Source organism: Agelaius phoeniceus, chromosome 14, assembly GCF_051311805.1.
Source record: "Agelaius phoeniceus isolate bAgePho1 chromosome 14, bAgePho1.hap1, whole genome shotgun sequence".
NCBI classification, from domain to species: domain Eukaryota; kingdom Metazoa; phylum Chordata; class Aves; order Passeriformes; family Icteridae; genus Agelaius; species Agelaius phoeniceus.
Window position 1 is genome coordinate 1,050,905 of NC_135278.1, and position 16,142 is coordinate 1,067,046.

The window sequence follows — 16,142 nt, forward strand, 5'->3', positions numbered from 1 at the left end:
ACCGCTCTCCAGAGCTCACCGCGCCAGCACAATGCTCTGTGCGCAAAGAAGCCGCTTCTTCGCCTCCGGCAGACGGAGAGAGCGGCACCTTCCAAAAGGCGATTATGCAAGCCGCACTACACAGGAACAGTGTGGGCAGCATTCAGACTCAGAGAAAACTACTTAACCACTCTCCTGCTTTTTCCACTGTTATTATATTCGAAAAGAACGAGTTTTGGACAACTATCTTTTCCTTCTTGCAAAACTATTTGCAGACCTCTGCGCAAGTTTAGAAAATGATTTTGGATGTTTTCTTTACTGGTACAGTTTCCCCTTGCAAGATACGGTGCAAAAGCTTTTTGCTGCGTGTTGAACGACAAGAGCCGAAGAAGACGCAGATACGCAGCTCTCCGAAGCTAAGTGCCGGTCACGGATATCTTTCGCCACACACCGCTCTCAGGAGCTCCCTGCGCTCGGCACAATGCTCTGTGCGCAAAGAAGCCGCTTCTTCGCCTCCGGCAGACAGAGAGAGCGGCACCTTCCAAAAGGCGATTATGCAAACAGCAGCACACAGGCACATTGTGGGCAGCATTCACACTAAGAGAAAACAGTACTTTACCACTCTCCTGCCTTTTCCAATGTTATTATATTCGAAAAGAACGAGTTTTGGACAACTATATTTTCCTTCTTGCAAAACTATTTGCAGACCTCCGTGCAAGTTTAGAAAATGATTTTGGATGTTTTCTTTACTGGTACAGTTTCCCCTTGCAAGATATTGTGGAAAAGCTTTTTGCTGCGTGTTGAACGACAAGAGCCGAAGAAGACGCAGATACGCAGCTCTCCGAAGCTAAGTGCCGGTCCCGGGCTTCTTTCGGCAAGAACCGCTCTCCAAAGCTCACCGCGCCAGCACAATGCTCTGTGCGCAAAGAAGCCGCTTCTTCGCCTCCGGCAGACGGAGAGAGCGGCAGCTTCCCCAAGACGATTATGCAAGCCACACCACACAGGCACATTGTGGGCAGCATTCACACTAAGAGAAAACAGTACTTTACCACTCTCCTTCTTTTTCCATTGTTATTATATTCGAAAAGAACGAGTTTTGGACAACTATATTTTCCTTCTTGCAAAACTATTTGCAGACCTCCGTGCAAGTTTAGAAAATGATTTTGAATGTTTTCTTTACTGGCACAGTTTGTCTTTGCTAGGTACAGTGGAAAAGCTTTTTGCTGCGTGTTGAACGACAAGAGCCGAAAAAGACGCAGATACGCAGCTCTCCGAAGCTAAGTGCCGGTCCCGGGCGTCTTTCGGCAAGAACCGCTCTCCAGAGCTCACCGCGCCAGCACAATGCTCTGTGCGCAAAGAAGCCGCTTCTTCGCCTCCGGCAGACAGAGAGAGCGGCACCTTCCAAAAGGCGATTATGCAAACAGCATCACACAGACACATTGTGGGCAGCATTCACACTAAGAGAAAACAGTACTTTACCACTCTCATGCCTTTTCCAATGTTATTATATTCGAAAAGAACGAGTTTTGGACAACTATCTTTTCCTTCTAGCAAAACCCTTTGCAGACCTCCGTGCAAGTTTAGAAAATGATTTTGAATGTTTTCTTTACTGGCACAGTTTGTCTTTGCTAGGTACAGTGGAAAAGCTTTTTGCTGCGTGTTGAACGACAAGAGCCGAAGAAGACGCAGATACGCAGCTCTCCGAAGCTAAGTGCCGGTCCCGGGCGTCTTTCGGCAAGAACCGCTCTCCAGAGCTCACCGCGCCAGCACAATGCTCTGTGCGCAAAGAAGCCGCTTCTTCGCCTCCGGCAGACGGAGAGAGCGGCACCTTCCAAAAGGCGATTATGCAAGCCGCACTACACAGGAACAGTGTGGGCAGCATTCAGACTCAGAGAAAACTACTTAACCACTCTCCTGCTTTTTCCACTGTTATTATATTCGAAAAGAACGAGTTTTGGACAACTATCTTTTCCTTCTTGCAAAACTATTTGCAGACCTCTGCGCAAGTTTAGAAAATGATTTTGGATGTTTTCTTTACTGGTACAGTTTCCCCTTGCAAGATACGGTGCAAAAGCTTTTTGCTGCGTGTTGAACGACAAGAGCCGAAGAAGACGCAGATACGCAGCTCTCCGAAGCTAAGTGCCGGTCACGGATATCTTTCGCCACACACCGCTCTCAGGAGGTCCCTGCGCTCGGCACAATGCTCTGTGCGCAAAGAAGCCGCTTCTTCGCCTCCGGCAGACAGAGAGAGCGGCACCTTCCAAAAGGCGATTATGCAAACAGCAGCACACAGGCACATTGTGGGCAGCACTCACACTAAGAGAAAACAGTACTTTACCACTCTCATGCCTTTTCCAATGTTATTATATTCGAAAAGAACGAGTTTTGGACAACTATATTTTCCTTCTTGCAAAACTATTTGCAGACCTCCGTGCAAGTTTAGAAAATGATTTTGGATGTTTTCTTTACTGGTACAGTTTCCCCTTGCAAGATATTGTGGAAAAGCTTTTTGCTGCGTGTTGAACGACAAGAGCTGAAGAAGACGCAGATACGCAGCTCTCCGAAGCTAAGTGCCGGTCCCGGGCTTCTTTCGGCAAGAACCGCTCTCCAAAGCTCACCGCGCCAGCACAATGCTCTGTGCGCAAAGAAGCCGCTTCTTCGCCTCCGGCAGACGGAGAGAGCGGCACCTTCCCCAAGACGATTATGCAAGCCACACCACACAGGCACATTGTGGGCAGCATTCAGACTAAGAGAAAACAGTACTTTACCACTCTCCTGCCTTTTCCATTTTTATTATATTCGAAAAGAACGAGTTTTGGAAAACTATTTTTCCTTCTTGCAAAACTCTTTGCCGACCTCTGAGCAAGTTCAGAAAATGATTTTGGATATTTTCTTTACTGGTAGAGTTTGTCTTTGCTAGGTACAGTGGAAAAGCTTTTTGCTGCGTGTTGAACGACAAGAGCCGAAAAAGACGCAGATACGCAGCTCTCCGAAGCTAAGTGCCGGTCCCGGGCTTCTTTCGGCAAGAACCGCTCTCCAAAGCTCACCGCGCCAGCACAATGCTCTGTGCGCAAAGAAGCCGCTTCTTTGCCTCCGGCAGACAGAGAGAGCGGCAGATTCGCCAAGGCGAAAATGGAAACCGCACCACACAGGAACAGTGTGGGCAGCATTCAGACTAAGAGAAAACAGTACTTTACCACTCTCATGCCTCTTCCAATGTTAATATATTTGAAAAGAACGAGTTTTGGACAACTATCTTTTCCTTCTAGCAAAACCCTTTGCAGACCTCCGTGCAAGTTTAGAAAATGATTTTGAATGTTTTCTTTACTGGCACAGTTTGTCTTTGCTAGGTACAGTGGAAAAGCTTTTTGCTGCGTGTTGAACGACAAGAGCCGAAAAAGACGCAGATACGCAGCTCTCCGAAGCTAAGTGCGGTCACGGACATCTTTCGCCACACACCGCTCTCAGGAGCTCCCTGCGTTCGGCACAATACTCTGTGCGCAAAGAAGCCGCTTCTTCGCCTCCGGCAGAAGGAGAGAGCGGCAGATTCGCCAAGGCGAAGATGGAAACCGCACCACACAGGAACATTGTGGGCAGCATTCAGACTAAGAGAAAACAGTACTTTACCACTCTCATGCCTTTTCCAATGTTATTATATTCGAAAAGAACGAGTTTTGGACAACTATCTTTTCCTTCTAGCAAAACCCTTTGCAGACCTCCGTGCAAGTTTAGAAAATGATTTTGAATGTTTTCTTTACTGGCACAGTTTGTCTTTGCTAGGTACAGTGGAAAAGCTTTTTGCTGCGTGTTGAACGACAAGAGCCGAAAAAGACGCAGATACGCAGCTCTCCGAAGCTAAGTGCCGGTCCCGGGCTTCTTTCGGCAAGAACCGCTCTCCAGAGCTCACCGCGCCAGCACAATGCTCTGTGCGCAAAGAAGCCGCTTCTTCGCCTCCGGCAGACGGAGAGAGCGGCACCTTCCAAAAGGCGATTATGCAAGCCGCACTACACAGGAACAGTGTGGGCAGCATTCAGACTCAGAGAAAACTACTTAACCACTCTCCTGCTTTTTCCACTGTTATTATATTCGAAAAGAACGAGTTTTGGACAACTATCTTTTCCTTCTTGCAAAACTATTTGCAGACCTCTGCGCAAGTTTAGAAAATGATTTTGGATGTTTTCTTTACTGGTACAGTTTCCCCTTGCAAGATACGGTGCAAAAGCTTTTTGCTGCGTGTTGAACGACAAGAGCCGAAGAAGACGCAGATACGCAGCTCTCCGAAGCTAAGTGCCGGTCACGGATATCTTTCGCCACACACCGCTCTCAGGAGGTCCCTGCGCTCGGCACAATGCTCTGTGCGCAAAGAAGCCGCTTCTTCGCCTCCGGCAGACAGAGAGAGCGGCACCTTCCAAAAGGCGATTATGCAAACAGCAGCACACAGGCACATTGTGGGCAGCACTCACACTAAGAGAAAACAGTACTTTACCACTCTCATGCCTTTTCCAATGTTATTATATTCGAAAAGAACGAGTTTTGGACAACTATATTTTCCTTCTTGCAAAACTATTTGCAGACCTCCGTGCAAGTTTAGAAAATGATTTTGGATGTTTTCTTTACTGGTACAGTTTCCCCTTGCAAGATATTGTGGAAAAGCTTTTTGCTGCGTGTTGAACGACAAGAGCTGAAGAAGACGCAGATACGCAGCTCTCCGAAGCTAAGTGCCGGTCCCGGGCTTCTTTCGGCAAGAACCGCTCTCCAAAGCTCACCGCGCCAGCACAATGCTCTGTGCGCAAAGAAGCCGCTTCTTCGCCTCCGGCAGACGGAGAGAGCGGCACCTTCCCCAAGACGATTATGCAAGCCACACCACACAGGCACATTGTGGGCAGCATTCAGACTAAGAGAAAACAGTACTTTACCACTCTCCTGCCTTTTCCATTTTTATTATATTCGAAAAGAACGAGTTTTGGACAACTATTTTTCCTTCTTGCAAAACTCTTTGCCGACCTCTGAGCAAGTTCAGAAAATGATTTTGGATATTTTCTTTACTGGTAGAGTTTGTCTTTGCTAGGTACAGTGGAAAAGCTTTTTGCTGCGTGTTGAACGACAAGAGCCGAAAAAGACGCAGATACGCAGCTCTCCGAAGCTAAGTGCCGGTCCCGGGCTTCTTTCGGCAAGAACCGCTCTCCAAAGCTCACCGCGCCAGCACAATGCTCTGTGCGCAAAGAAGCCGCTTCTTTGCCTCCGGCAGACAGAGAGAGCGGCAGATTCGCCAAGGCGAAAATGGAAACCGCACCACACAGGAACAGTGTGGGCAGCATTCAGACTAAGAGAAAACAGTACTTTACCACTCTCATGCCTCTTCCAATGTTAATATATTTGAAAAGAACGAGTTTTGGACAACTATCTTTTCCTTCTAGCAAAACCCTTTGCAGACCTCCGTGCAAGTTTAGAAAATGATTTTGAATGTTTTCTTTACTGGCACAGTTTGTCTTTGCTAGGTACAGTGGAAAAGCTTTTTGCTGCGTGTTGAACGACAAGAGCCGAAAAAGACGCAGATACGCAGCTCTCCGAAGCTAAGTGCGGTCACGGACATCTTTCGCCACACACCGCTCTCAGGAGCTCCCTGCGTTCGGCACAATACTCTGTGCGCAAAGAAGCCGCTTCTTCGCCTCCGGCAGAAGGAGAGAGCGGCAGATTCGCCAAGGCGAAGATGGAAACCGCACCACACAGGAACATTGTGGGCAGCATTCAGACTAAGAGAAAACAGTACTTTACCACTCTCCTGCCTTTTCCAATGTTAATATATTCGAAAAGAACGAGTTTTGGACAACTATCTTTTCCTTCTAGCAAAACCCTTTGCAGACCTCCGTGCAAGTTCAGAAAATGATTTTGGATGTTTTCTTTACTGGTACAGTTTCCCCTTGCAAGATATTGTGGAAAAGCTTTTTGCTGCGTGTTGAACGACAAGAGCCGAAGAAGACGCAGATACGCAGCTCTCCGAAGCTAAGTGCGGTCACGGACATCTTTCGCAACACACCGCTCTCAGGAGCTCCCTGCGTTCGGCACAATGCTCTGTGCGCAAAGAAGCCGCTTCTTCGCCTCCGGGAGACGGAGAGAGCGGCAGATTCGCCAAGGCGAAGATGGAAACCGCACCACACAGGAACATTGTGGGCAGCATTCAGACTAAGAGAAAACAGTACTTTACCACTCTCCTGCCTTTTCCAATGTTAATATATTCGAAAAGAACGAGTTTTGGACAACTATCTTTTCCTTCTAGCAAAACCCTTTGCAGACCTCCGTGCAAGTTTAGAAAATGATTTTGAATGTTTTCTTTACTGGCACAGTTTGTCTTTGCTAGGTACAGTGGAAAAGCTTTTTGCTGCGTGTTGAACGACAAGAGCCGAAGAAGACGCAGATACGCAGCTCTCCGAAGCTAAGTGCCGGTCCCGGGCGTCTTTCGGCAAGAACCGCTCTCCAGAGCTCACCGCGCCAGCACAATGCTCTGTGCGCAAAGAAGCCGCTTCTTCGCCTCCGGCAGACAGAGAGAGCGGCACCTTCCAAAAGGCGATTATGCAAACAGCAGCACACAGGCACATTGTGGGCAGCATTCAGACTAAGAGAAAACAGTACTTTACCACTCTCATGCCTTTTCCAATGTTATTATATTCGAAAAGAATGAGTTTTGGACAACTATCTTTTCCTTCTAGCAAAACCCTTTGCAGACCTCCGTGCAAGTTTAGAAAATGATTTTGAATGTTTTCTTTACTGGCACAGTTTGTCTTTGCTAGGTACAGTGGAAAAGCTTTTTGCTGCGTGTTGAACGACAAGAGCCGAAAAAGACGCAGATACGCAGCTCTCCGAAGCTAAGTGCCGGTCCCGGGCGTCTTTCGGCAAGAACCGCTCTCCAGAGCTCACCGCGCCAGCACAATGCTCTGTGCGCAAAGAAGCCGCTTCTTCGCCTCCGGCAGACAGAGAGAGCGGCACCTTCCAAAAGGCGATTATGCAAGCCGCACTACACAGGAACAGTGTGGGCAGCATTCAGACTCAGAGAAAACTACTTAACCACTCTCCTGCTTTTTCCACTGTTATTATATTCGAAAAGAACGAGTTTTGGACAACTATCTTTTCCTTCTTGCAAAACTATTTGCAGACCTCTGCGCAAGTTTAGAAAATGATTTTGGATGTTTTCTTTACTGGTACAGTTTCCCCTTGCAAGATACGGTGCAAAAGCTTTTTGCTGAGTGTTGAACGACAAGAGCCGAAGAAGAGGCAGATACGCAGCTCTCCGAAGCTAAGTGCCGGTCCCGGGCTTCTTTCGGCAAGAACCGCTCTCCAAAGCTCACCGCGCCAGCACAATGCTCTGTGCGCAAAGAAGCCGCTTCTTTGCCTCCGGCAGACGGAGAGAGCGGCAGCTTCCCCAAGACGATTATGCAAGCCACACCACACAGGCACATTGTGGGCAGCATTCAGACTAAGAGAAAACAGTACTTTACCACTCTCCTTCCTTTTTCATTGTTATTATATTCGAAAAGAACGAGTTTTGGACAACTATTTTTCCTTCTTGCAAAACTCTTTGCCGACCTCTGAGCAAGTTCAGAAAATGATTTTGGATATTTTCTTTACTGGTAGAGTTTGTCTTTGCTAGGTACCGTGGAAAAGCTTTTTGCTGCGTGTTGAACGACAAGAGCCGAAGAAGACGCAGATACGCAGCTCTCCGAAGCTAAGTGCCGGTCCCGGGCGTCTTTCGGCAAGAACCGCTCTCCAGAGCTCACCGCGCCAGCACAATGCTCTGTGCGCAAAGAAGCCGCTTCTTCGCCTCCGGCAGACGGAGAGAGCGGCACCTTCCAAAAGGCGATTATGCAAACAGCAGCACACAGGCACATTGTGGGCAGCATTCACACTAAGAGAAAACAGTACTTTACCACTCTCCTGCCTTTTCCAATGTTATTATATTCGAAAAGAACGAGTTTTGGACAACTATCTTTTCCTTCTTGCAAAACTATTTGCAGACCTCTGCGCAAGTTTAGAAAATGATTTTGGATGTTTTCTTTACTGGTACAGTTTCCCCTTGCAAGATACGGTGCAAAAGCTTTTTGCTGCGTGTTGAACGACAAGAGCCGAAGAAGAGGCAGATACGCAGCTCTCCGAAGCTAAGTGCCGGTCACGGATATCTTTCGCCACACACCGCTCTCAGGAGCTCCCTGCGCTCGGCACAATGCTCTGTGCGCAAAGAAGCCGCTTCTTCGCCTCCGGCAGACGGAGAGAGCGGCACCTTCCAAAAAGCGATTATGCAAACAGCAGCACACAGGCACATTGTGGGCAGCACTCACACTAAGAGAAAACAGTACTTTACCACTCTCATGCCTTTTCCAATGTTATTATATTCGAAAGGAACGAGTTTTGGACAACTATATTTTCCTTCTTGCAAAACTATTTGCAGACCTCCGTGCAAGTTTAGAAAATGATTTTGGATGTTTTCTTTACTGGCACAGTTTCCCCTTGCAAGATATTGTGGAAAAGCTTTTTGCTGCGTGTTGAACGACAAGAGCTGAAGAAGACGCAGATACGCAGCTCTCCGAAGCTAAGTGCCGGTCCCGGGCTTCTTTCGGCAAGAACCGCTCTCCAAAGCTCACCGCGCCAGCACAATGCTCTGTGCGCAAAGAAGCTGCTTCTTCGCCTCCGGCAGACAGAGAGAGCGGCACCTTCCCCAAGACGATTATGCAAGCCACACCACACAGGCACATTGTGGGCAGCATTCAGACTAAGAGAAAACAGTACTTTACCACTCTCCTTCCTTTTCCATTGTTATTATATTCGAAAAGAACGAGTTTTGGACAACTATTTTTCCTTCTTGCAAAACTCTTTGCCGACCTCTGAGCAAGTTCAGAAAATGATTTTGGATATTTTCTTTACTGGTAGAGTTTGTCTTTGCTAGGTACCGTGGAAAAGCTTTTTGCTGCGTGTTGAACGACAAGAGCCGAAGAAGACGCAGATACGCAGCTCTCCGAAGCTAAGTGCCGGTCCCGGGCGCCTTTCGGCAAGAACCGCTCTCCAGAGCTCACCGCGCCAGCACAATGCTCTGTGCGCAAAGAAGCCGCTTCTTCGCCTCCGGCAGACAGAGAGAGCGGCAGATTCGCCAAGGCGAAGATGGAAACCGCACCACACAGGAACATTGTGGGCAGCATTCACACTAAGAGAAAACAGTACTTTACCACTCTCATGCCTTTTCCAATGTTATTATATTCGAAAAGAACGAGTTTTGGACAACTATCTTTTCCTTCTAGCAAAACCCTTTGCAGACCTCCGTGCAAGTTTAGAAAATGATTTTGAATGTTTTCTTTACTGGCACAGTTTGTCTTTGCTAGGTACAGTGGAAAAGCTTTTTGCTGCGTGTTGAACGACAAGAGCCGAAAAAGACGCAGATACGCAGCTCTCCGAAGCTAAGTGCCGGTCCCGGGCTTCTTTCGGCAAGAACCGCTCTCCAGAGCTCACCGCGCCAGCACAATGCTCTGTGCGCAAAGAAGCCGCTTCTTCGCCTCCGGCAGACGGAGAGAGCGGCACCTTCCAAAAGGCGATTATGCAAGCCGCACTACACAGGAACAGTGTGGGCAGCATTCAGACTCAGAGAAAACTACTTAACCACTCTCCTGCTTTTTCCACTGTTATTATATTCGAAAAGAACGAGTTTTGGACAACTATCTTTTCCTTCTTGCAAAACTATTTGCAGACCTCTGCGCAAGTTTAGAAAATGATTTTGGATGTTTTCTTTACTGGTACAGTTTCCCCTTGCAAGATACGGTGCAAAAGCTTTTTGCTGCGTGTTGAACGACAAGAGCCGAAGAAGAGGCAGATACGCAGCTCTCCGAAGCTAAGTGCCGGTCACGGATATCTTTCGCCACACACCGCTCTCAGGAGCTCCCTGCGCTCGGCACAATGCTCTGTGCGCAAAGAAGCCGCTTCTTCGCCTCCGGCAGACAGAGAGAGCGGCACCTTCCAAAAGGCGATTATGCAAACAGCAGCACACAGGCACATTGTGGGCAGCACTCACACTAAGAGAAAACAGTACTTTACCACTCTCATGCCTTTTCCAATGTTATTATATTCGAAAAGAACGAGTTTTGGACAACTATATTTTCCTTCTTGCAAAACTATTTGCAGACCTCCGTGCAAGTTTAGAAAATGATTTTGGATGTTTTCTTTACTGGTACAGTTTCCCCTTGCAAGATATTGTGGAAAAGCTTTTTGCTGCGTGTTGAACGACAAGAGCCGAAGAAGACGCAGATACGCAGCTCTCCGAAGCTAAGTGCCGGTCCCGGGCTTCTTTCGGCAAGAACCGCTCTCCAAAGCTCACCGCGCCAGCACAATGCTCTGTGCGCAAAGAAGCCGCTTCTTCGCCTCCGGCAGACGGAGAGAGCGGCAGCTTCCCCAAGACGATTATGCAAGCCACACCACACAGGCACATTGTGGGCAGCATTCACACTAAGAGAAAACAGTACTTTACCACTCTCCTGCCTTTTCCATTTTTATTATATTCGAAAAGAACGAGTTTTGGACAACTATTTTTCCTTCTTGCAAAACTCTTTGCCGACCTCTGAGCAAGTTCAGAAAATGATTTTGGATATTTTCTTTACTGGTAGAGTTTGTCTTTGCTAGGTACAGTGGAAAAGCTTTTTGCTGCGTGTTGAACGACAAGAGCCGAAAAAGACGCAGATACGCAGCTCTCCGAAGCTAAGTGCCGGTCCCGGGCGTCTTTCGGCAAGAACCGCTCTCCAGAGCTCACCGCGCCAGCACAATGCTCTGTGCGCAAAGAAGCCGCTTCTTCGCCTCCGGCAGACGGAGAGAGCGGCAGCTTCCCCAAGACAATTATGCAAGCCACACCACACAGGCACATTGTGGGCAGCATTCAGACTAAGAGAAAACAGTACTTTACCACTCTCCTTCCTTTTCCATTGTTATTATATTCGAAAAGAACGAGTTTTGGACAACTATTTTTCCTTCTTGCAAAACTCTTTGCCGACCTCTGAGCAAGTTCAGAAAATGATTTTGGATATTTTCTTTACTGGTAGAGTTTGTCTTTGCTAGGTACAGTGGAAAAGCTTTTTGCTGCGTGTTGAACGACAAGAGCTGAAGAAGACGCAGATACGCAGCTCTCCGAAGCTAAGTGCCGGTCCCGGGCTTCTTTCGGCAAGAACCGCTCTCCAAAGCTCACCGCGCCAGCACAATGCTCTGTGCGCAAAGAAGCCGCTTCTTTGCCTCCGGCAGACAGAGAGAGCGGCAGATTCGCCAAGGCGAAAATGGAAACCGCACCACACAGGAACAGTGTGGGCAGCATTCAGACTAAGAGAAAACAGTACTTTACCACTCTCATGCCTCTTCCAATGTTAATATATTTGAAAAGAACGAGTTTTGGACAACTATCTTTTCCTTCTAGCAAAACCCTTTGCAGACCTCCGTGCAAGTTTAGAAAATGATTTTGAATGTTTTCTTTACTGGCACAGTTTGTCTTTGCTAGGTACAGTGGAAAAGCTTTTTGCTGCGTGTTGAACGACAAGAGCCGAAGAAGACGCAGATACGCAGCTCTCCGAAGCTAAGTGCGGTCACGGACATCTTTCGCCACACACCGCTCTCAGGAGCTCCCTGCGTTCGGCACAATACTCTGTGCGCAAAGAAGCCGCTTCTTCGCCTCCGGCAGAAGGAGAGAGCGGCAGATTCGCCAAGGCGAAGATGGAAACCGCACCACACAGGAACATTGTGGGCAGCATTCAGACTAAGAGAAAACAGTACTTTACCACTCTCCTGCCTTTTCCAATGTTAATATATTCGAAAAGAACGAGTTTTGGACAACTATCTTTTCCTTCTAGCAAAACCCTTTGCAGACCTCCGTGCAAGTTCAGAAAATGATTTTGGATGTTTTCTTTACTGGTACAGTTTCCCCTTGCAAGATATTGTGGAAAAGCTTTTTGCTGCGTGTTGAACGACAAGAGCCGAAGAAGACGCAGATACGCAGCTCTCCGAAGCTAAGTGCGGTCACGGACATCTTTCGCAACACACCGCTCTCAGGAGCTCCCTGCGTTCGGCACAATGCTCTGTGCGCAAAGAAGCCGCTTCTTCGCCTCCGGGAGACGGAGAGAGCGGCAGATTCGCCAAGGCGAAGATGGAAACCGCACCACACAGGAACATTGTGGGCAGCATTCAGACTAAGAGAAAACAGTACTTTACCACTCTCCTGCCTTTTCCAATGTTAATATATTCGAAAAGAACGAGTTTTGGACAACTATCTTTTCCTTCTAGCAAAACCCTTTGCAGACCTCCGTGCAAGTTTAGAAAATGATTTTGAATGTTTTCTTTACTGGCACAGTTTGTCTTTGCTAGGTACAGTGGAAAAGCTTTTTGCTGCGTGTTGAACGACAAGAGCCGAAGAAGACGCAGATACGCAGCTCTCCGAAGCTAAGTGCCGGTCCCGGGCGTCTTTCGGCAAGAACCGCTCTCCAGAGCTCACCGCGCCAGCACAATGCTCTGTGCGCAAAGAAGCCGCTTCTTCGCCTCCGGCAGACAGAGAGAGCGGCACCTTCCAAAAGGCGATTATGCAAACAGCAGCACACAGGCACATTGTGGGCAGCATTCAGACTAAGAGAAAACAGTACTTTACCACTCTCATGCCTTTTCCAATGTTATTATATTCGAAAAGAATGAGTTTTGGACAACTATCTTTTCCTTCTAGCAAAACCCTTTGCAGACCTCCGTGCAAGTTTAGAAAATGATTTTGAATGTTTTCTTTACTGGCACAGTTTGTCTTTGCTAGGTACAGTGGAAAAGCTTTTTGCTGCGTGTTGAACGACAAGAGCCGAAAAAGACGCAGATACGCAGCTCTCCGAAGCTAAGTGCCGGTCCCGGGCGTCTTTCGGCAAGAACCGCTCTCCAGAGCTCACCGCGCCAGCACAATGCTCTGTGCGCAAAGAAGCCGCTTCTTCGCCTCCGGCAGACAGAGAGAGCGGCACCTTCCAAAAGGCGATTATGCAAGCCGCACTACACAGGAACAGTGTGGGCAGCATTCAGACTCAGAGAAAACTACTTAACCACTCTCCTGCTTTTTCCACTGTTATTATATTCGAAAAGAACGAGTTTTGGACAACTATCTTTTCCTTCTTGCAAAACTATTTGCAGACCTCTGCGCAAGTTTAGAAAATGATTTTGGATGTTTTCTTTACTGGTACAGTTTCCCCTTGCAAGATACGGTGCAAAAGCTTTTTGCTGAGTGTTGAACGACAAGAGCCGAAGAAGAGGCAGATACGCAGCTCTCCGAAGCTAAGTGCCGGTCCCGGGCTTCTTTCGGCAAGAACCGCTCTCCAAAGCTCACCGCGCCAGCACAATGCTCTGTGCGCAAAGAAGCCGCTTCTTTGCCTCCGGCAGACGGAGAGAGCGGCAGCTTCCCCAAGACGATTATGCAAGCCACACCACACAGGCACATTGTGGGCAGCATTCAGACTAAGAGAAAACAGTACTTTACCACTCTCCTTCCTTTTTCATTGTTATTATATTCGAAAAGAACGAGTTTTGGACAACTATTTTTCCTTCTTGCAAAACTCTTTGCCGACCTCTGAGCAAGTTCAGAAAATGATTTTGGATATTTTCTTTACTGGTAGAGTTTGTCTTTGCTAGGTACCGTGGAAAAGCTTTTTGCTGCGTGTTGAACGACAAGAGCCGAAGAAGACGCAGATACGCAGCTCTCCGAAGCTAAGTGCCGGTCCCGGGCGTCTTTCGGCAAGAACCGCTCTCCAGAGCTCACCGCGCCAGCACAATGCTCTGTGCGCAAAGAAGCCGCTTCTTCGCCTCCGGCAGACGGAGAGAGCGGCACCTTCCAAAAGGCGATTATGCAAACAGCAGCACACAGGCACATTGTGGGCAGCATTCACACTAAGAGAAAACAGTACTTTACCACTCTCCTGCCTTTTCCAATGTTATTATATTCGAAAAGAACGAGTTTTGGACAACTATCTTTTCCTTCTTGCAAAACTATTTGCAGACCTCTGCGCAAGTTTAGAAAATGATTTTGGATGTTTTCTTTACTGGTACAGTTTCCCCTTGCAAGATACGGTGCAAAAGCTTTTTGCTGCGTGTTGAACGACAAGAGCCGAAGAAGAGGCAGATACGCAGCTCTCCGAAGCTAAGTGCCGGTCACGGATATCTTTCGCCACACACCGCTCTCAGGAGCTCCCTGCGCTCGGCACAATGCTCTGTGCGCAAAGAAGCCGCTTCTTCGCCTCCGGCAGACGGAGAGAGCGGCACCTTCCAAAAAGCGATTATGCAAACAGCAGCACACAGGCACATTGTGGGCAGCACTCACACTAAGAGAAAACAGTACTTTACCACTCTCATGCCTTTTCCAATGTTATTATATTCGAAAGGAACGAGTTTTGGACAACTATATTTTCCTTCTTGCAAAACTATTTGCAGACCTCCGTGCAAGTTTAGAAAATGATTTTGGATGTTTTCTTTACTGGCACAGTTTCCCCTTGCAAGATATTGTGGAAAAGCTTTTTGCTGCGTGTTGAACGACAAGAGCTGAAGAAGACGCAGATACGCAGCTCTCCGAAGCTAAGTGCCGGTCCCGGGCTTCTTTCGGCAAGAACCGCTCTCCAAAGCTCACCGCGCCAGCACAATGCTCTGTGCGCAAAGAAGCTGCTTCTTCGCCTCCGGCAGACAGAGAGAGCGGCACCTTCCCCAAGACGATTATGCAAGCCACACCACACAGGCACATTGTGGGCAGCATTCAGACTAAGAGAAAACAGTACTTTACCACTCTCCTTCCTTTTCCATTGTTATTATATTCGAAAAGAACGAGTTTTGGACAACTATTTTTCCTTCTTGCAAAACTCTTTGCCGACCTCTGAGCAAGTTCAGAAAATGATTTTGGATATTTTCTTTACTGGTAGAGTTTGTCTTTGCTAGGTACCGTGGAAAAGCTTTTTGCTGCGTGTTGAACGACAAGAGCCGAAGAAGACGCAGATACGCAGCTCTCCGAAGCTAAGTGCCGGTCCCGGGCGCCTTTCGGCAAGAACCGCTCTCCAGAGCTCACCGCGCCAGCACAATGCTCTGTGCGCAAAGAAGCCGCTTCTTCGCCTCCGGCAGACAGAGAGAGCGGCAGATTCGCCAAGGCGAAGATGGAAACCGCACCACACAGGAACATTGTGGGCAGCATTCACACTAAGAGAAAACAGTACTTTACCACTCTCATGCCTTTTCCAATGTTATTATATTCGAAAAGAACGAGTTTTGGACAACTATCTTTTCCTTCTAGCAAAACCCTTTGCAGACCTCCGTGCAAGTTTAGAAAATGATTTTGAATGTTTTCTTTACTGGCACAGTTTGTCTTTGCTAGGTACAGTGGAAAAGCTTTTTGCTGCGTGTTGAACGACAAGAGCCGAAAAAGACGCAGATACGCAGCTCTCCGAAGCTAAGTGCCGGTCCCGGGCTTCTTTCGGCAAGAACCGCTCTCCAGAGCTCACCGCGCCAGCACAATGCTCTGTGCGCAAAGAAGCCGCTTCTTCGCCTCCGGCAGACGGAGAGAGCGGCACCTTCCAAAAGGCGATTATGCAAGCCGCACTACACAGGAACAGTGTGGGCAGCATTCAGACTCAGAGAAAACTACTTAACCACTCTCCTGCTTTTTCCACTGTTATTATATTCGAAAAGAACGAGTTTTGGACAACTATCTTTTCCTTCTTGCAAAACTATTTGCAGACCTCTGCGCAAGTTTAGAAAATGATTTTGGATGTTTTCTTTACTGGTACAGTTTCCCCTTGCAAGATACGGTGCAAAAGCTTTTTGCTGCGTGTTGAACGACAAGAGCCGAAGAAGAGGCAGATACGCAGCTCTCCGAAGCTAAGTGCCGGTCACGGATATCTTTCGCCACACACCGCTCTCAGGAGCTCCCTGCGCTCGGCACAATGCTCTGTGCGCAAAGAAGCCGCTTCTTCGCCTCCGGCAGACAGAGAGAGCGGCACCTTCCAAAAGGCGATTATGCAAACAGCAGCACACAGGCACATTGTGGGCAGCACTCACACTAAGAGAAAACAGTACTTTACCACTCTCATGCCTTTTCCAATGTTATTATATTCGAAAAGAACGAGTTTTGGACAACTATATTTTCCTTCTTGCAAAAC